At 47.5% G+C, this 7989-nt stretch overlaps 1 long non-coding RNA gene across 2 annotated transcripts; it reads left to right on the top strand.

The window, feature by feature from the left end:
- The first annotated feature begins 3990 nt into the window (after positions 1-3990).
- LOC150064707 (uncharacterized) lies at positions 3991-5533 on the top strand. Of its 2 annotated transcripts, XR_016535187.1 has the most exons (5): positions 3991-4146; positions 4299-4467; positions 4562-4617; positions 4807-5135; positions 5388-5533. It is a non-coding gene; the product is annotated as an uncharacterized LOC150064707 (long non-coding RNA). The 2 variants fall into 2 exon arrangements; XR_016535188.1 differs by lacking the exon at positions 4807-5135.
- The last annotated feature ends 2456 nt before the right edge of the window (positions 5534-7989 follow it).

Raw genomic sequence — 7989 nt, 5'->3', positions numbered from 1 at the left:
ATGATAGATGATAGATAGATAGATAGATGATAGATAGATAGTAGATAGATAGATACATACATACATAGTAGATAGATAGATACATAGATAGATAGATGATAGATAGTAGATAGATGATAGATAGATAGATGATAGATAGTAGATAGATAGATGATAGATAGATGCATAGATAGATAGATGATACATAGATAGTAGATAGATAGATAATAGATAGATGATAGATAGATGATAGATACATAGATAGATAGATAGATAGATAGATACATAGATAGATAGATAGATAGATAGATAATAGATAGATAGATACATAGATAGATAGATGATACATAGATAGATGCATAGATAGATAGATGATACATAGATAGTAGATAGATAGATAGATAATAGATAGATGATAGATAGTAGATAGATAGCAGATAGATAGATAGATGATAGATACATAGATAGATAGATAGATAGATGATAGATAGATAGATAGATGATAGATAGATACATAGATAGATAGATAGATGATAGATAGATACATAGATAGATAGATGATAGATAGATACATAGATAGATAGATAGATAGATACATACATACATAGATAGATAGATGATAGATAGATACATAGATACATAGATAGATGATAGATAGATACATAGATAGATAGATAGATAGATGATAGATAGGTAGATAGATACATAGATAGATAGATAGATACATAGATAGATGATAGATAGATACATAGATAGATGATAGATAGATGATAGATAGTAGATAGATAGTAGATAGATACATAGATGATAGATAGATACATAGATAGATAGATGATAGATAGATACATAGATGATAGATAGATAGATAGATACATAGATAGATGATAGATAGATACATAGATAGATAGATATATAGATAGTAGATAGATAGATAGATAGATAGATAGATGATAGATAGATACATAGATAGATAGATACATAGATAGATAGATATATAGATAGTAGATAGATAGATGATAGATAGATAGATACATAGATAGATAGTAGATAGATAGATAGTAGATAGATAGATGATAGATAGATAGATAGATAGATAGATAGATAGATAGATAATAGATAGATGATAGATAGTAGATAGATAGTAAATAGATAGATAGATAGATGATAGATAGATGATAGATAGATAGATAGATAGATAGATAGATAGATAGATAGATAGATAGGGTGGTGCTGAGGAGGGGACCCAGGTCATCTTACACAGGAGACCAGCAATCTACCAACTGAGCCACACTCCAGCCAGGCAGTATTTCTCATAAAACCGTGTAGTGGGCGTGGTTAGAAGATGGCCCTCTGAATCCAGTCCTGATTGCACTGCATCTTAGTAACCTGGGGCGGCAGACACAACGACATCTCACCTCAATACGAGACGTGTCTGTCAGGTGAAGCCCCGGCACCCGGGCCCCTTGTGGGTGAGGGGCGAGGAGGGGCCTGCATCTCCGTTGCCATCCACATCTACGGTGCCGTCTCTTCATCCTGGGAACGAAAAGGAGATGACGCCTTTCTAGATCCTATCGTTTACAGTTTCTGCTCATTCAAAGCGCAGCAGTCAGCTCACGTGGGGATTGCTCTGGGGGACTGACGGGCCAGCCAGACCATCCCTGAGTTTTCCTCCTTCTGCGCAGCCATGGCTTTACGTGGCCAGCTGGTAAGCGAATGTCCACCTTGGGGGTTACCATCTGGAAGTCCCGGGGTGTGCCTGGGACCTCTCCGTGTGTGGTGGAACTGCAGTGCAGATCCCGTTAGATCTAGCTGTGCCCCAGGACAGAGCACTCGTGCTGAGCACAGGACTGATGTGCTCTGAGCTGCCCTCCATGCCTGTGCTTCTGTGCAAGGAGGCTTAGAGTCAGGCCGTAGCCCAGCCTTGCCAGGTCAGGCCGTCCTCTCCACCTGCCACCACACACGCTGATCTCAGAGTCCTCGGAAGCTGGTCCAGCGGCTTTTCCTGCCATCTGTAAAGAGTCAGGGTGGGGTCCAGGGGACATTTGGAAGGGAGGCTTGAGAATGGTTTGGTCAGCTTGCGTCTCCAGATCACACAGTGACTGGAAAACCACGCTGTCCCCATGTGACATTTGAAACCACAGGCGGCAGCGCTCCGCGGTGAGGGTGTAACTCCAGCTCGTTAGTCTCCGACGTGAGGAGGCAGATGACCCTGATAAATCCGATACGTCCGTGTGATGGCTCCCGATGCAATATTACTCCCATAAATCACGAAGCTGAAGGTCGCAGCCCCCTGCACGCGCCAAGCCTACAGCACCTCCATCTCTCAACCCAGCCGGTAATAAAGTGCCTTGACGGAGCAAGGACATTCTGTCAGGACAGGCTGGCAGGGGTGGCAGACCGGTCCCCTCCCCCCTCCCCCAGTGGGATGGCCTTGCCTCGTGACCCCCTGAGACCAGGGTCAAGCTGGGATGGCTCTGCATGTCAGGAGACAGCCTCATCCCAGAGGAAGGCAGCAGGAAATGGGGTTGCTGACAAAGACGACATCTGTCCCGTGCCTCGGTGTCCTGCACAGAGACGCCATTTCACAGGTGGACATATCTGGTTGCGGGCCCAGCTTCTCCTGCATCAGCATCATTTCTTTTCTTTTTTTTTAATGGGTCATGGGGCTTGAACTCAGCCTGGGTGCTGTCCCTGAGCTCTTCAGCTCAAGGCTACCACCCTACTCTTAAGCCAAGCCCCACTTCCCGTTTTCTAGAGGTTCACTGGAGATAAGAATCTCGGGTCCTTTTGTGCCTGGGCTGGCTTTGAATCTGGATCCTCAGATCTCAGCCTTCTGAGTAGCTAGGATGACAGGCGTGAGTCACCTCGCCCAGCATACATCAGCATCATTTCTGAGGCTAGAGAATTCAACACCCGTTGATCCTTAGCAGGGAGGAAGGGCCATGTGTCTCCCGTCCTCAGGAGCGTGTTGAGGTGTTGGCACAGGAGAACTCTTGTTTCTGGGAGGTTCTGGCCAAAGGGTTGGGATCCACGGGGTTTTCCTCTCAGGTTCACAGCACCTGCAGGCCGATGTCAGCCCCACTCCCGGCTCAGGTGTGTTTTCAGAGGCCAGGACAGCCAGCTGGGACACTAAACAGGGAAAGGCAACCCCACTGTCAGCTCCTGGTCAGCCATGGGCACAATGTGGATTGAGGTTGTCATTTTGTTCCCCAGAGGCCAAGGATCTACCATTTAAAATGTGAATGGCATCAACACGTCCCGGGTAGAATATACATGTACTCTCATATTAGGACAGAATTAGTAGCCATAGTTTATGTGTGTGTAAAAAAACATACACACACCTGCCATGCTCTTCATAAGAAACTTATCATTGAACAGCAAATGGCTTTTCCTGTTTTGCAAATTGTTTCAGAGCGAGTCATCACTAGGGTTAAGAAACTTATACATTCCCTCGTGCCATTTGTAACTTGAAATAATCAAGGTGTGTATTAAATTGTATTTCCATTGGAAGTCTAATTGAGGATGTATTAACTGGATGATAATGATGCCATTGGCTGACTCATTCCACTGTGGGGCACTTGATCTCTAAAACTGCTATGGGCATTCCTGAATCTAGTTGTGTGGGACAAGGGTGTGTATGGATGGCTGTGGTGTCCGCTACGCCACAGGCCCGGGCTCTCATGGGTTATTTGGGGTGTTTCTTGGATAGTGTGTTTTATGTAGCTGCTGCTGTGTCCAGATATTTCTCTAGTTCAATGGAGAATGTTATATTTGGAGCCTCCAATTCTGTCTCTTTTATTTCAGGACAGGGGCACCTATCAGGACTAGAATTACAACAATCAATCTTCCACCCCCACCACTCATCCATCCTTCAATACACGGATAAATACACGGGGAACTCACCATCAGGATCACTTACAGGATGCCATGTAACTAAGATGATGACTCAAGCATGACAGAAATAAATAAGCAGAATCTTGGGGACAGGGCTGTATTGACAGGTGACAATGCTTATGGGGGCGCGGCTGAACAGGGCAGACTTGGATCCCATTCATCAAAGCACTCTCTATCAAAGGGCTGCCCAGTAGCAAATGGCTTGCAGGATTCATAGCTGGTCATTGAGCGCCTCAGCCACAGAACGGGGAGTTGTGGTGCTCCCATGAGCAGGTGCGGGCTTGGCAGCTCCCATCTTCTCTCCTGAACCCTGCTGGGTGGCTTTTCAGGGTGGTGTAGGCCCAGGGTTAGAGGCAGGGCCATCATCTCTGGAGTTTAGAGGCATCTTCTTCATGTTAAACCTGCTCCTTCCCCTCCTCACACAGGCCTTGGAGACTGCACTCCACCCTGAGCACACAGCCCACACGCCTCGGCTTTAAGTATGGCATCCCAGGTTCCCTCCACGTTCCCTGCACCGAGGGTGCTGAATCATGGACGCTCCCAGGGCCCTCAGCTCCAGCACTGTGAAGATGGGTGCTGACCTGGCCACTGCAGGTGGGTGAAACCCTTCTTGTTTGGGGCGGTTTCCCTTGTCTGAGGTTCTTGTGCACGGACTGTGCAGAGCTTCTCTCTCTCTGTCTTCCACTAGACGTCTCTTGTAACTCCGCCCGACGGGGCCTGCGTGAGACTTCGATTCTTTCTCAGGTACTGGGAACTGACATGGAGGAAGACAGGCATCTCCTTTGTCTTCAGCTGAGATGGGTCTCTTGCTAACTGTGCAGGGGTTGGCGTCAGATCCAATCCTCCTGGCTTTGCCTTCCGCCCAGCTAGGACAGAAGCCATGTAGCAAGTCCTCACGCTGTCCCCTCCAGCCGGTCCATCTGGCCTTCTCAGGAGCGGTCACCCACTGTGGACATGAGGCTGGCAGGCTGCACGCATCCTGTGAAAGTGATGTGTCCCGGCAACCACGCCAGTGTCCCCATGGGAGCACCCCACTCCAGAAGAGAACAGAAGCCCCACGCCGATGGCCCGATGGCGGCAGAACCACAGACTCTCTAACCCATAGCTGGGTCCCAGGGAGAGGGCCTTAGCTCACCCTCTGGTTTTCACCACGTTGTGCTTATGAGCCACTGCCAGGCTGCCAGCGGGTCCACGGGTTTGCTATGGACTGATGGATGCTTCAGGAGAGGCGGCCAGCCAGGCCATCTTCAGCCGGGACGTGCGTGAGCATACAGTCTGGTGTGGCTTGATCTCTACACACAGTGTGCCACGCTGGACAAGCTTCCTGTTCCTGGAGCTGATGGTGGCTAAGGTAGGGTCATACACAAGTCGGGGTGCCTTTCTCTGCAGCCAAGCTGCTGCCCCAGGAGCCCCAGGGCCTATGGAAAAGGGGGTAATCAGACGCCTGGGATAAGCCCCACAAAACCCCAAGGATAGAGCTCTGGATAAGATTGCTTTTAAAATTTCTTTTCCAGGCAGCCAGATGACTTAAAATGATGGTAATCAAACCTTGGTAAGGAAGAAAAATGGGGCTTCGATGAGCAGAAACCACTTGAATGCCACACGTCCTGATAATGTAATGTCTGCACAACTGTTTCTGTTTAAAGCTAATAAAAGTAAACATAAGACATTCCCATCCTATCCTATCAAATTCATTACTTTGAGCGACAAAAATGACAAAATGATTAGCAGTTAATAAGGCCTTGGCTTAAAAGATTGACTGACATTGCATTACTCATTTAATTTCCGTTTCTCTGAGCTTTTCCTCCCCCTCTTCCTTCCAGCACAGAGCGAATTAATATTATCACATCAAAGGCTTGCCTTTAAATGGGGAGAAAAAATCGTTTAAAAGGACACAGGCTGTGATTATTCAAACTAGGTTATTTGCACCTTGTATATATAACAATATCATGGTACAACTTCATTTCACTCCATGTGCTGTCAGTCACTAATACAAGAAATTTGCTCTCATCTTATCAGCTCCATTAGGTGGCCCTGGATGGGGAGGGGTGGCGACCGTGGGTAGATAAGATGTCCCGGGATCTAGAGAAGGGGGTGGTCAGCCACGGGATGCCAGGCCTGCCTCTCCAGGAAGGTTTAGCTTCTGCTTCTGTCTGCTCTCGTTCGTATTCCATTTGTCCCCATCTCCTCTTGTTCCCTTTGAAACACTGCAGACAGTGAGAGACGAGTCCTGTCCTCCACAGGAGTCAGGAGACCATCAGTATAAAAAGGCTGCCCTCCTATTTTACTTCCTTTCATTTCTAGCATTGGCAGGCAAACCATATGTAGAGTGCCATATTCCTCCACCATTTTCGGGTGTGTGGGTCTCTGTGTGACCCTCGCTCTGTCCCAGCCTCAGCCCATGATCTGCCAGAATGTAGGGTCCAGACAGGGCTCAATGTAGCCGCCTTCCTCTGCAACCTGAGTTAGAGCCTCCTGGATGAAACACTTCTCTTGTCAAATGTTGTTTCCTCTTTGTTGAACGTGGGTTGACCAGTTGGCCAGGGTTGCTCTGTGGACGGGGGAAATCAGCTCCCCCAAGAAATGTGATCCCTCCGTCACACAGGTGGAGGAGCGCAGAATGACCACCCTGACTCAGGAGGATGGAGTCAAGGGTCCCCCGGGAGGGTGGGGAGCCAGCGATAAAATCATATCCACACAGAGTGCCCGTGTCCCCAAGCCGGAAGTCAAGCCTTGTTGATTCGGGGAACCACAGAGGTGAATTAGTGCAGGCCTTAGTGAAAAGCAGAAGCACATACTGTGCCTGGGAGATAAATTTCCCCACCCGTGTTTGTACGCTGTCCACTGTCAGGGCACCACTGGGAGCAGTTCATTAAAATGTCCAACTCACAGAAAATTTAAAAATTTATAATGCTTCCTGTGGACGGTGGGTCAAGTTCAATGGGCAAGAGAGAACAGAACAATAGCTGGAGGAATTATTCACGGGTTACGGTGTGATCATGCTAGTATTTAAAGTAATGAAGCCAGACATAACTTCAGCGCTAAAATCCTAAATCATGGAAACATGTGGGAGCTGCTCCCTTCCTGGTCCTGGCCTCTGGGCTGGGCAATCGGTGGGCCTCACAGAAAGAGCCAGGGTGATGCCTGAGGGGAACTGTATTCAGACTGCATCTGAGAAAGACATGCCAGGTGCCGGCACAGAGTGGCAGGCATGCCTGGCAGTGTGCGCTGGAGTACCGACTTAAAAGCAGGGAGATGGGTGGTTTACTTAAAGGTTAGCTTGATGACAGGGGTTTTTCCTGGTTCCTTCAGGTTAATTAATGTTGGCTGACCACCAAATTGGCCCAGTGTACCACTGGCGCCTGCAGGCACGCCATCCCGAGGGGAGCAGCAGGCTCGTGCCCCGTCTTCTCAGAAGGCGTTCCCTCTAACACCACTCGGGTCCTTCAGGCTCTCACTTCAGCTCAACACGTCCCAGGCTTTTACAGGCCTGAGAGGTTATCCTAACTGTGATCTGACTTTTGAGGCGCCCTTTACTTTGGGAGGGGTATATTTTCACAAGACTAAGAGCAGGAAAATAAGATTTAAACATAACTGACAAGAATGGGGGCTCATCAAGAACTTTTTCCCACATCAACTGAACTAGTAAGTGCAGACGCAGACATTGACATTTTTATTCTTTAATGTTCTTTTTACTTAAAAGTTATATTATTGTGGCTGGGAGTTTGGCCTAGTGGTAGAGGGCTTGCCTACCATGCACGAAGACCCGGGTTCGATTCCTCAGTACCACATACATAGAAAAAAAGCCAGAAAGTGGTGCTGTGACTCAAGTGGTAGAGCTCTAGCCATGAGAAAGTCCAAGGACAGTGCTCAGGCCCTGAGCTCAAGCCCAGGACTGGAAAATAAAGTTACATTATTGTATCTTGTCTGCATTTCGTTAAAACGGAACATACTAAATCTGTAATAAGGTAGGCTTGCTATCCTGACTTGAAAAAATGATTGCTGCTGCAAAGGTGATATACAGCAGGAATACAGTTATAAAAGTCAGGTAATGAGTACATTTCTTTTTGGCCTTTGTCACTCTGTCCCTCTCCCTCTCCCACCTTTTCCCTCCCA

Source organism: Megascapheus bottae, chromosome 4 (genome assembly GCF_031878675.1).
Source record: "Megascapheus bottae isolate mThoBot1 chromosome 4, mThoBot2.hap1, whole genome shotgun sequence".
Taxonomy (NCBI): Eukaryota; Metazoa; Chordata; class Mammalia; order Rodentia; family Geomyidae; genus Megascapheus; species Megascapheus bottae.
The sequence above is the reverse complement of the archived record's forward strand: the minus strand, read 5'-3'. Positions and strand labels throughout refer to the sequence as shown.